Source organism: Chionomys nivalis, chromosome 10, assembly GCF_950005125.1.
Source record: "Chionomys nivalis chromosome 10, mChiNiv1.1, whole genome shotgun sequence".
Taxonomy (NCBI): Eukaryota; Metazoa; Chordata; class Mammalia; order Rodentia; family Cricetidae; genus Chionomys; species Chionomys nivalis.
Window position 1 is genome coordinate 29,287,650 of NC_080095.1, and position 13,634 is coordinate 29,301,283.

Genomic DNA, 13,634 nt, shown 5'->3' on the forward strand with positions numbered 1-13,634 from the left:
GTCTATATTAATAATGTTTAAGTTTTCCACAATGAACAATAAGTTCAGTAATCTCTGAAGTTTCCAGTAGAAGATGGGGCCCCAAAATGATTCCATCTGGTTGATGATATGATGTCATGATGCTGATAATGCCACTTTAAGATTGGTTTTGGGTACCAGCTAATCAAAATGATTCCAACTTATAGCTGAAATAGCTCACCTTCTTACTATGTTCTGGCCAGAACTTCAAATAAGAACTTCAGAAAAACCCTATTGACTACTCAGAGACTATTTTGCAATTATACCAGATAGCAATCTTGAAAATTAACCATAATTTTAATTTTAAAGTATTTCATAGAAATAACATCGCCCCATGACAGCTAGAAATAATTCTAGAAGATGATATCTTCTCTCCCAACAAAGCTTGTCCTCATGGTTAAGGACATTGGTTAGGGATTGATTATAACTTATAGAGTTGGAGGTTTTGGTGGAAATTATATAGACTCAGGGATCTCTTCAAAAAATAAAAAGGGAAATTTGATGGGATAATAGGTAGGTTAGTGTGAGCTAACTCATACTAATAATAATAGTGAGTAATAGAGTGAATATTTGTGAGCTATTATTTATAGATAATTTACATTGGTATAGATTCTTGTATACTGATAAAAATTCAAATTATATTTGTTAGATTGAATATGCTCCTATTTTTGTTTACAATATTTGTACTCCTATGCAATGTTAATTTTTTATATTGTGTGCATGCATGTTTCTATCTCTGCTTAAGACATTTTGTATATTGTACAATTTTAGGCTGTATTTATCATGTTACACTATACATTTCTACCTCTGATCAAGAAACTTATACATTGTTTACATTTTGAGGTCATTGTCCTCATTTGCTACACAGTTGCTTAAAGATTGTTTAATATTCTAATATGAGGCCTACTCTTTAAGCTATATAGGTATTAAGAATTAGAGGTCAATAGTCATAAATGTTTGTTACATTTACAGTTAGGCTAATCAAGATCTTTAGATACTTAGAGATTGTAGTCCACAAAAAAATAGATAATCTTCAACCACTTCCATGTCAACAGAGTGCTGATCTCCAAAATATATAAAGAACTCAAGAAACTGGTCATCAAAAGAACAAACAGTCCAATAAAAAAAAATGGAGGACAGACCTAAACAGAGAACTCTCAACAGAGGAATATAAATTGGCTGAAAGACACTTAAGGAAATGTTCAACATCCTTAACCATCAGAGAAAAGCAAATCAAAACAACTTTGAAATTCCATCTTATACCTGTAAGAATTGTCAAGATTAAAAACACTTTGACAGCTTATGCTGGAGAAGAAATGGGGTTAAGAGAATACTCCTCCAATTCTGGTGGGAGTACAAATGGGTATAGTCTTTCTGGAAATTAGTACGGTGATTTCTCAGAAAATTAGGAAACAATCTCCCTCAAGATACAGACCCAGCAATACTACTTTTGGGTATATTCCCAAAGGATGCTCAATTATACCACATGTGATATAATTGCTGAACTATGTTCATAGCATGTGGTCAACTATGTTCATAGTAGCATTATTTGTGATAGCCAGAACCTAGAAACAACCTAAATACTCCACGACTGAAGAATAGATGAAGAAAATGTAGTATATTTACACAATGGAGTACTTCACAGCAGAAAAAATGATGACATCGTGAAATTTTCAGGCAAATGGATGGAGCTAGTAAACATATTGAGTGAGGTAACCCAGATCCAGAAAGACAAATATCATATGTACTCACTCATTAGTCGCTTTTAGACATAAAGCAAAGAAAAGCCAGTCTACAATTCATAATTCCAAAGAACCTAGACAACAGGGAGGACCCTAAAAGAGACATACATGGATCTAATGTATATGGGAAGTAGAAGAAGACGAGATATTCTGAGTAAATTGGGAGTGTAGAAAGGGAGGAATGGAGTAAGGAAAGGGAGCAAAGAAAAATAAGGTTAATAAAAACAATAATAAATAAATATAAAGAAATCTTTGAGAATGAATGATGAAAATTATATATACACACAATGGATTTCTATTAATTTTTAAAGAAAAATGAAATCATGAATCTTGTAGATAAATCTATAGAACCAAAGATAATATACTGTGGGAGGGAGAATTATTTTCTTCTGGGAATGAGCTCTCGCACAGGTTGTCCAATCTTTAAGTAGTCAGTCTTGGACACATGTACACACAAGCAAAATTAAATGGATTCAATGGATTATATATATCAGTGTGCATAAATATAAATGTACTTACATATACAGCTATGCATTACACATGCAACAATAATTTTAAAAGATAATGAATTTGGGAGGAAAAGGCATAGCAAGAGTTGGGGAGATGTATAATGTAGATGCAAGTTTCATGTATAAACTTCTCAAATTTTACTTAAGAAAAGGAGATAAGCTTAAGGTTACAGAAATCTTGTTGAGGTCACATGTGACTTTCAAATCCCATCATTTTACAGATGGAAAAGTGAGACTATGGCTAGGCAAGAAGAGGAGCAACCAGATTCATCTGAGAGTAGTTAAGCTTTGCAGCAGCTTTCTGGGTGAGTCAACACTCAGTAACTCTCAGGCACTCTCTAGGTTGCCTTCTTCTGGGGAGCTTTGAAAAATGCAGATTTCTCAGCGAAATTGTATCAGGGAGTTTGAAGTGAAGTCTTAGAAAGTGTTTTTGGAATTAAACAAACTAGCGAACAAAGCCTAAACAACACTCCAGGTAATTCTAATTTTGTTCTGGGTGGTAAAGCATTAGCTCAAGGTGACATAGCTAATTAGTTTCACACCATGTTTAGGTCTAATATTTTTCTGTTTTTTAGTTCTCTTTCTAGAGAATATGTTAAGGGACAGTCTAAGTGGCAGGAAGTACTTCAGGGTGAATGTTAGATATCCATATTCAAGATGTGAAGGAGACACTACTGATTTTGTGACTTTATCTGACTTTGAATGTTACGAATCCATGTCTTCATCTATGATAGAGAGATGGTAATAGTGTTGCCTGATGCAATTCCTCTTATGAGATATAAACCCATTCGCTTTTACTAACTATGGACCTCACCAGTATATAGAAAGGCATAAAGGTGGTGGCACACGCCTTTAATCCTAGTACTCAGGAGGCAGAGGCAGGCGGATCTCTGTGAGTCTGAGACCAACCTGGTCTACAAGAGCTAGTTCCAGAATAACTAAGGCTGTTACACAGAGAAACACTGTCTTAAAATTGCCCACACACAAAAAGAAAATCTATAGAAATAATTTTTTTGGTGTAATGTTTACTGATATTTCTTTTTGACTCCCTGTTATAATGAAGTTGTTTTCATTCTACCATCCAGTTTTGCCTGTATATGTAAATAAGGTCTGCACATGTATGCATTTGCATGTTGACCTGTGTGGGTACATACATGTGTGCATGTGACATGTACATGTAGAAATCCTAAAGTTGGTGTTGGGGGACTTTCTGTATGTCTCTACCTTTTTCATTGAAGGAGGGCCTTTTGAGAGCATCTGTAGCTTGCCAGTACTGATAGTCTAGCCAACTAACTTGCTTTCTGATCTCCTATCCTCATCTTAGTCTCTGACTCCTGGAATTACAGATAAGTAATCATGCCTTCCTGGTTCTTATCTGGCCACTAAGGAAAGAACTACCGCTTTCACAGTAGTGTGGCAAACATTTTTCCTGCCAAATCATTTCCACAGCTCCTTTCTCTTTCATAAATATTTGTGTCTCATACCCAAAATTTATAGTTAAACCTCTACCATTTCTCAAAAATTTTAACATATCTATTTGGATCTTTGTATATATGTGCCTGTTTGCATGTATGTGTAAATGTTCATGTGTATGTGGATGTTGGTTCATGTGCACATGTGTGTACTTACATGTGGAAGACAGAGGAAAACTTTGGGTGTTACCTACCTTATTTATGTATGTATGTATGTATGTATGTATGTATGTATGTATGTATGTATTTATTTAGTCATGTCTCTCATTGGTCTCAGGCTCACTAAGTGGACTAGATTGGCTGGCCAGTGAACCACTGGGCTCTGCCTGCTTTTGTCTCCTGGTGGCGAGATGCCAAGTGTTCACCACTTTCCTAGCTTTTTTAAAATGTGGTTTTTGGAATTCAACTTATGTCCTTATACTTACATGATAAGACTTTACTTCCCAAGATACCTCTTCAGCTCCTCTATATACATATTGGTACAGATAGTTGTATTCATTACTTTTCTTGTGACAAAATACCCGATAAGTGATTTAAGGAAGAAAGGGTGCATTCTGGCTTACACATGGAGGCAACGGATTCAGTTGGGATAAGGAAGGCATGCAGCAGAAGCAAGCCTGTAAGGCACATTGCATCCACAGTTAGTGAAGAGTGAAATGGATGTTGATGTTCAGCTTTCTCTCTCTGTTTTATTCAGGCCAGGTCCTCAGCCCAGGGAAGGAGAGCTTACACCTTTAAGATAGTTGTTTACACTTCCATTAACCTAACTTTTTATTATTCATCACAGACAAGCTTAGAGATCTGCCTCCAAGGTGAATTGGGGTCCTATCAAGTTGAAATCTTAAGCTCTCAGAGTTGGTAGTCTGAATTTCAGCCTCTCCAGTAATCAAATGGGACACTGTGGCCCACCAAATATCCACCTCATTATGTGGCATTGTCATTTGCATCAGTGAAGCCCAGTCCCATGCTAGTGCCAAGATTTCCCACTCTTCCAGAGGCTACTTTCTGCTGTATTATCAGTGTCATCTCTGTGGTCTTCTAGGAAGCTGAGTCAACTAAATGTATTCATCTCAAAAGTTTATTAGGGACATGGGGTTAGAATATAGGAAGCTTATAATCCTTATGTCTCCATTTAGTAAGACACTAATGCTCAAGGAGGATTTGGCTGAGTTTTTAAAGGGCTCTACATGGTTTTTCATTCTCTACCAATGGCACACACAAATTCTCTTAAATGTGAATGGTTAAACTGTGCCCACTGCACAGGTGTGCTGTGATGCACTATGAAGGTTGTGAAAATGCAAGCTACTCATTGAGATTCAATGAGAAAAATAATTAAAATTCAAAAATAAAATCAATACTTATCTCTTTGTGCCTACTCAGTAGCTGTAGATGCTGGCTTTCATGGGTAATAGATTTAAGCTCCACTGAGACTCAATACTCAAATTGATGGACTTCTCCATCATCATTAATTAATAGTGTGTGCACACACAGAAAAATAACCAGGCAGAACACTTAGAAATGAAATTATTGCTGAAGCACTGACTACATAGTTTTTAAGTGGCCAGTCAGCTGAACAAAATGAATAATTAAATGTGCTGCACAGGCGGGCAGCATGGGCAGGCAGTCCAACAGGTTTCTAATTCCCTCTGAAGAACACACCTCTTGCACAGACATCCACATTGATTTTATCCTTATGGATTTCCCTCGGTCCCTTTGTAGCTGTGTTTTCTCGGTGAGAGTTTAGAGGAGTCCTGCTTCATAGTGTGTGATCTCATGAAGGGTGCTTTAGGGATTCCTTGCAGTAAGTAGCTGAAGACTTCATATTTCAAGCTGGGAACCTGTGGAGAAGCAAGAATGAATCTGGTCTTAGCATAACGAAAATTATGCTACCTCTTAGCTCTCTTTATATTTGTTGCAATGTAATTTCCATGGGGAATTTTTCTTAGAAAATGCACATCTTACTGAGAATAGCTGTTATGAATTGAAGTTATGTCAATTTATGGGTATATTTCTTGAGAGGGTTTTTATTGTATACTTGAAATTATGGAGAAAAAAATTGACCCCAGCCCGAGGAAGAGGAAATTATATGGCAGTTTGAAATCATGTGTATCTTTTAGTTTCCTTTTGTACACTGCCATTCTTTTTTGGATGTTTTTATAGATTTATTTGACCATTTGCATTCTTGTTTCTCAAAATATATTTTTTAACTTTTTTCTTATTTTTATTTGTGTGCATTTGTGGTATATGTGCCCATGTTGTGTGCTGGTTCCCACAGAAGCCAGAAGAGGGTGTCAACAGTTGTGAGTCACCTGATATGGGTGATAGGAACTGAACCCTGGTTTTCTGCAAGAGCAGCAAGTGTTCTTAACCACTGTGGCATTTCTTTAGACGTTTATTTTCTGCTTCGGGTTTGTAAAAACTGATTCCGTCTGCTCTTTAACAACATCCAACCTGTACATGATGTGTCCTGACAGCTTTTGCCCCTGTTATGTCCCGTTATCCTTACAAGTTCTTTTCTTCACCTTCTCCTCCGAATACAATAAGTTTAACTAATTCTTGTGAATTTCATGCATGCGGACGATGCATGTCGATCATAATCCCCCTCCTCTCATCTCTCTAAATCTTCCTAGACCTACCACCCTCCACCTTCATCTCTCCTCCTCCATCTTTCATGTCCTTTATTTTTATCCCTAACCTAGGCCAGTTCTTCCCACCCATACGTGTATGGGGACATCTACTGGAGCATGCCTCATCTATCAGAAACCACACCTTAAAGAAATCTGACAGTCCCATCTTAACAGCCATCAGTTGTCAGTGTAATTCCTCACCTTGCAGTGGGGGCTCCTGAGCCCCTCCCCATACCATGCTGGAATGTTTTCTGACTTAGTCTTGCATAGATGTTATATAGATAGACAGCTCCTGTTAGATCGCGGCATTGGTCCTGCTATATCCAGAAGATAAAGCGTTTTGCCCACATCTTCCCTGACCTCTAGCTCACATAATCTTTTCCTTGCTTCTTCTTTAATGTTTCCTGAGACTTGGGGAAAGGGTGTGTCATGTGTGGATACTTGTTATAGTCAAATGGTACTTTATTTAAGCTGAGTACGTTGTCTCTATTTCAACTACTCAGTGTTGGTAGTACTATATGAAAGCTGCATAGAGTATTAACTAACAAATAAATGCAAGTCCATCCACAATGAAAAATTGTTGGCGTGGGCTTGGCTGATAAGCTCTAATTTGCTGTCCCTTGGATACCAGCCTCATTGTGCTAGCAACAATAGAAAAAAAACTTGAATGGCTGACAAAATGAAGGCGTGGTAAGGGATATGGGAGGTAACAGCCTTCTCTGGCTCTTTTCTTCCTTTGCAAGGCCATGTTTTCCAAGACATCCTGGGTTCTGCTCCTGCAAGGCAGGGCTACTACTGGCTAACCTAGGGCACGGAGAGCTCTATTGCCTGTGTTTTGTGAAATGGATGTGTTTTCAGTGTTCAGAGTCTTCCACGGGAGAGAATCACAGAGCTTATATTCGCTGATGTTCTGATGGTACTCCTCTTTTGCTTTGCTTACAGGTTAGAGTCATGAGCCTGGGAACCTTGCAGTCAAGTTAAAGTCTTAGCCCATGATTTCTGTTGGGACTCAAATGCTAGACAAGGAGACTGAAAATGGCTGCCATTCCTCAGGCAGACCTCAACAGGAATAGAAAGGAATGTTCTGTTCATATGATGATCCAGGCAGACATGAGGGTCCTTGAGAAAGCTTGCCAGAGGCCTCTGCTGAGCACAGTTGAGTTGTATGGGTTTGCCAGATCCCAGGGCTAATTAGGCTCAAGCAGAACGAAGTTCAACATTGCACAGCCTGGCTAGTCTCTTTAAGGCAATGCTTCTTTGAAGTCAGAGCATTTCCCATTGTTTATGTAAGCTTCAGCTCTTAGCTTTTTCCAAAAACGGATTTAAGGGAGCTTAAACATTAATGAAAATACAAACCAAGACTGTGTTTAATGAGCCAAAAGCAAGCCTATCCAAAGAAAGGAAATGGAATAAGTGCGGGAGGTGGGAGCTAAGCTGATTGCTTCACTGGGTACTGGGTTTGGCACAGAGGGAAATTTTCTTGGGTTGTTACCAGGGTAGTTCAGCATTCAAGACCTCAGTTAGAGGAAGATGCCTTGTCAGACTGAGGAACTGATCAGACTATGGGGATCAACACCCACTCCCTGTTCTTTACACTAGTGCCATTCTTATTTCAGTCAGAATTTGATTTATATAAGGATCACTTTTGGGGACTACTAACAGTATGAAAGCCAGATACAACTCCTGAGGGTAAATGCAGAGGAAAGGGAGCTAGGTGCCTTCCTTCCTTCCTTCTTTCCTTCCTTCCTTCCTTCTTTCCTTCCTCCTTTCTTTCTTTGTATGTATATGTGTAAATATATGTGTACACACAAGTGAGTGTGGTGCATGTGATTGGAAGTCAGAGCACACACCCATAGGTAGAAGCCAGAGGAAGACATGTGCAGTCCTGTTGACTCTCACTCAACCTGGTGCAAGGCTGAGAACTGATTCTATCAACTCCTCCTTCTCACACATCCCTGCTCATTATAAGCTCATGCAAACGCGTCCAACTTTTCACATGTGTACTTGGTATTTAACATGGGTTTTCACATTTGTGCTCTTTTACCGAATCTTCCTCTGAGCCTGGGAAAGAACAATACCAATCCATTCATGATCTAAACAAAAGAAGAAGGTATCTTTCTTCTTGCCATGGCACAAGACACCTATCTCTAGTTGGTAGTTGAGCAAACACTACAGTACTGATTCTGATCTGACTCTACCTTTTCTGATGTCAGTCCATTTACTGTTACTGTAACAAAAAATATAGCATTAATTACTATATAAATAACTGATTTAGGTCACAGCTTTTATGGGAGAGAATATGTATTAATGCATTTGTTCATTTGGGTGTATATTTATATGTACATGTGTATGTGTGTAGGAGTGTGTGTATGGAATACAAAGGTCAGTCTCAGGTGGCATTCCCAAGAGTCATCCAAGTGTCTCTATGAAATGTCTCTAATGAGACTAGTGAGCCCAAGAGATATTTGTCTAAACCTCTTCAACAATGAGATTTCAAGAACATGCTACCTTGTTTGCTTTTATATAGGTTCTGAGAATCAAACTCAGATTCTCTTGCTTTGTGTGGTAGACACTTGCTGACTGAACTATCTTCCTATCTCCTAATTTATAGCTTTCAAAGTTGAAAAGTCTTATATTAGGTGACTTTGTTGTTAATCTCTAATGATGTTTCATGGTAGATGAGATCACGATTGCAGAAGGAAATGCAGAAGAAAGTGCAGAAGAAATCACATAGCAGGGTAGGAAGCCAGAGAGTTTCAGGGGCCAGGCTTGTTCTTTGATAGCATTTTGCTGTCATAAGAACAAACTCATTCACTGAGGTCAATGTTCCCTTCCTAAAGCAAATCCCCAATGACAAACCTTACTTTCACTAAGCCTCAGCTTTTAAAGGTTTCACCATTTCTTAATGTTTCATACCAAGGACTAAACTTCCAACATGTATGTCCTTGAAGAAAAAGCATACCCGACCCATACCACACAATACTTCATTGAGGTATTCAGTCTTTTCCACACATTTGAAAAGTCAGTGTCACACCCTAGAATCATGAGAAGGGAGCCTCAATTGAGGAATTGCCTACATCAAGTTGGCCTGTGAGCCATGTAGGTGTGTCATCTCTGGGGAATTTTCTTCAGTTTTTATAGATGTAAGAAGGCCCAGTGAATTGTAGGCAGTACCATTCCCTAGGCAAGAGTTCCTGAACTATGTATGTCAGGTAAAAGCTAGCAGGAAGCACACAGGCAGTGTGGGTGCATTGGTTTCTCTTTCCATTTGACATCAACAACATATTTCCGTATTGAAGTTTGCAGAAATAGCACAACCTTAAGTGGCCAATAGCATGTTTCCTGTTCCTATGGTGTGATATATTGTAGTTGTTCAGTTTACTTAAGTCAAAGCTTTTTGAGCTGTTTTCTAGGAATACAAAGTGAACACTATAGCTGTTATTTTTGTGTAGCACAAAACCAGTGTGTAAAACTAAAAGTAAGTCACTTAAAAAGGAATACACTACAAGGTGTGAGTTTGTGTGTGTGTGTTTAACAAAATTTAACTGGCAGGCTTTAAGAGTCATTGTGGCTGCACAAAAAGCACATGTTTTTGCAGCATGCATGCATATTTACACTGAATGGAAAGTGGGAGCGGCTCCCTGCAAATTCAGCTATTCATGCAAATTAGATGTATTTTTTTTTAAAGAGACAGTACCTTCTTGCTCTCTGTAACAAAAACAATCAAATGTGTGTGCTAAAATGAGCGAGATTTATTTTTGGACAGTCCTGAAAGTTGGAAATTTGAAGTCAAGACGGTAGGAGATCCTGATATTTTTCTGACAGTTTTTCAAGGCTCTCCTCCTTTTTCCAGCTTCTGGAGTTTGCTGGCAATCCTTTCTTTTTCTTGGCTTGTACCACTACATCAATATGCCAGCCTTCCCCCACTGTGTTTTACATTTTCTGTCCCCTATGTGTAACTATCTGTATATCTAAATTTTGAAATCTCCCACTTTTTGTAACAATAATATTCAAATAGATTGAATCTATACTAACGGCACCATTTTATTGCAAATACTTCTATAATGACTTTTCCCAAATAAAATTACATGCTGAGACATTGGGTAGATAAGTATTTCATAATATTATTTTCATTGGTGAGGGGAGGGGCACAAATGAACTCTTAACACTTGCATATCACACTTTAAAAAGAAGCCTTGGCTAAAGATAAGCACTCTTTCCTGGCTTTCCTTCTCACTGTCAGTTCTTTAGTGCCTGTCTGCTTTCTGTCTCAGAAGACTGACTCTTTCAAGTAACATTGCAGGAAAGGAAGGTAGTATGTGGGTAGGCTTCTAGCCAAATTCTTTTCTCCTTTGAGTTTTATAATTTTTTCCACATAAAGACGGGTTTTTCTGAGGACCAGATTAGGGTGTTAGCATGAGTTCTGCCAAAACCCCAGCACTGGAGCATTTCTTTTCATCATAGAGAGGGACTGAGGAGAAAATGGCCTGGAATTTCCTTTAACGTGATGAAAGAACCAGTAGCCCTGCAGGTTAAGTGACTAGTCCAAGGTCACATGCTAAGAGTCAGAGCCAGAAAAAAAAAAAGGAATAACCCTCAAATGATCAATGCAGACCAAGCAAATGCCATTGCTTCCACCTGTGAGCTTAGTCCAATGTTTGAATTTCCTTTGAACTTGACTTTCAGAAGTGCTGGGTCTAAAAGTCAGGCCCTTTCTCGAACCTCACTTATTGATCAAAGGCTCTTCCCTTTGGCTGTCCATTGCAAATACCACAAGCTTCCCACATAATAAAACAAACAAAATATTGACCTCCCCTCCCTAGAATCAAGAAATGAAACTATCAGAACAGTTTAAGACTATTATTTTACCTTAATGCAAAGATGATTTCTTGATAGAGTCTTGGCTTGGGAATTTTACTTAAAATTAGAAGCACTAAGAGGATATCATTGTGGTCTGTGAGGTTTAGGGACAGAGTGGACACCGCTGTGTTTTAATGTTGGGTCTTCCTCATGTGACTCAGTGATTTTGGAAATGACATTCATAATCAGTTTCTTAAAACTGAGGTAAAATCCATCATCCCTAACTCACCGTAGCAGTTTCCAACTATAACTGGGTTTTGATCTAGCAATATAATTTAGTGTTTGGGGACTTATTAATGTACATTGGAAATAATCCAAGAATAATTATATTTTTCCTGATCATGTTCAGATAGAGCTATGCAAAATTCCAGCAATTCCTGTTAACACCCATTTAACTTTGGCCATTTCCCCCTAAGGTTTTAGTTATTTCTTTTCTGGAAGATAATGGGAAGGATGATGTAAATTCTTGTGAGGGTGTACATTGATTTTTCCCTTGATTAGATTTGGAGTCGCCCATGAGGTAAGCTTTTAGGCACACCTGTGAGGGATTGTTTTGTTTACAGTAACTGAAATGGAAGCCTCCCTCACCTACAAACAACAAATGTGTGATGTGGAATTCCCCTCTATATGGTACGAATATGTTTTATTACCATTGGTTTATAAAGAAATTGCATTGGCCTATAGCAGGACAGAATAGAGCAAGGTGGGAAAATTATACTGATGCAGGGAGAAAGAAAGCAGGGTCAGGTTACTTCAAAAAGAATGATTTTTTTTCCTATATCTATCACTTATTTACCTGCAGATCTCATTTTTCTTAACAGATGACCATGATTTAATTGTGAAAATGGACCACATTTTTGTTATCCACTTACCAGTTGACTGACTTCTAGGCTATTAACCATGTCTGGCCATCATGAATAGAGCAACAATGAACACGAATGAACAAGTATTTCTGGAGTCGGATGTAGAGTCCTTTGTGTATATGACCTAGATGTGGTATAGCTGGTTCTTGGGGTCTATTGATTCCTAGCTTCCTGAGGAAGCTTCACATTGATTTCAAAAGTGGCTATACAAGTTTGCAGTCCCTCCAGCAATGAATAAGGGGGTCTCAGCATTTGCCAGCTTGTAACTGTCATTTGTTTAATTGATCTTGGCCATTCTGGCTGGTATGAGATGAAATCTCGAAGTACTTTAATTTTTATTTCCTTGATGACTAAGGATGTTGAACATTTCTTTAGGTGTATTTCAGCCATTTGTGTTTTGTCTTTTGAGAATTCTCTGATTACATATCCCACTTTTATATTGGGTTATTAGTTTTCTTGATGTTCAGGATTTTTTAACTTTATATATTTTATATACTAATTTGTAAAACTCTATTCCTATTCTGTAGGTTGCAGTTTTGTTCAAGGATGTAGTTAATTGCCATATAGAAAAGAGTGGTTTGAAGAAAACAGTTTTTTCCCTAGGACACTGACCTATCTAGTCTCAGGATCTTGACCACTTTAGCAATATCACACATGAGTTTCATCTTGAACCTCTCTTTCAAGACTAAGAGATCTACACAGTAGAGGAAGAAGTAAGATTGTGATAGCAAGAGAGGATAGATGAGTCCCAGGAATCACCACCTTCCAGACACACCAGACTGATTCACACATATCCTCACAGAGCCTGTGTCAGCCGACACATGACCTACCCAAGTTCAGATGGTGTCCTAGCACTGAATGGGGAAGTGGACACGGGTCACATCCCTAACCAAGAAGCTACTTGTAATTGATACCCACTGGAAAAGAGAAATAAGTTTTCTCCAGAGGAGTGTTACTGAGTATGTCAATTGTGAATCACTCCAGAGCAGTCCCTATGCTTAGGAGTAGTTGTCCAGTATGAGAGGAACTCTACATTTTTTTTTTATTTGTTGTTTGGTCATTATTTTGTTGTTGTTTTTTTTTTTCTTTTTTGGACCTTTTTGTTTTGTTTTGAATCTTTTTGTATTATTAGTTTTTTGCTTGTTCATTTTGATTTTTATTGTGTGTCTGCAGGTGTGTGTGTGTGTATGTGTGTGTGTGTGTAAGAGAGAGATTTGAGTCAGTTAAAAAGGAAAAGAGAGGAAAGAACAATAAATTGGGGAATATCAAAGTGGTAATGATCTGGGAGGAGTGAGAGGAGAGGAAATGATCAAAATATTTTTATAAAAAATGATGTCAATTTTTGAACAATATTTATGAACATGCATTAATTTAATTACTTGTTTTTTGACTAAGTTGTCTCTATTCTTGCCTCTGTTGTCTCTATTCTTGCCTCTAAGCCATGTTAGTTATTCCATTACCTCATTGATCATGATCTTTTCCCTTTGTCTATAACCCATACAAGTGAATGGACTGACCTTAGCAGTTGATTATACTACAACTT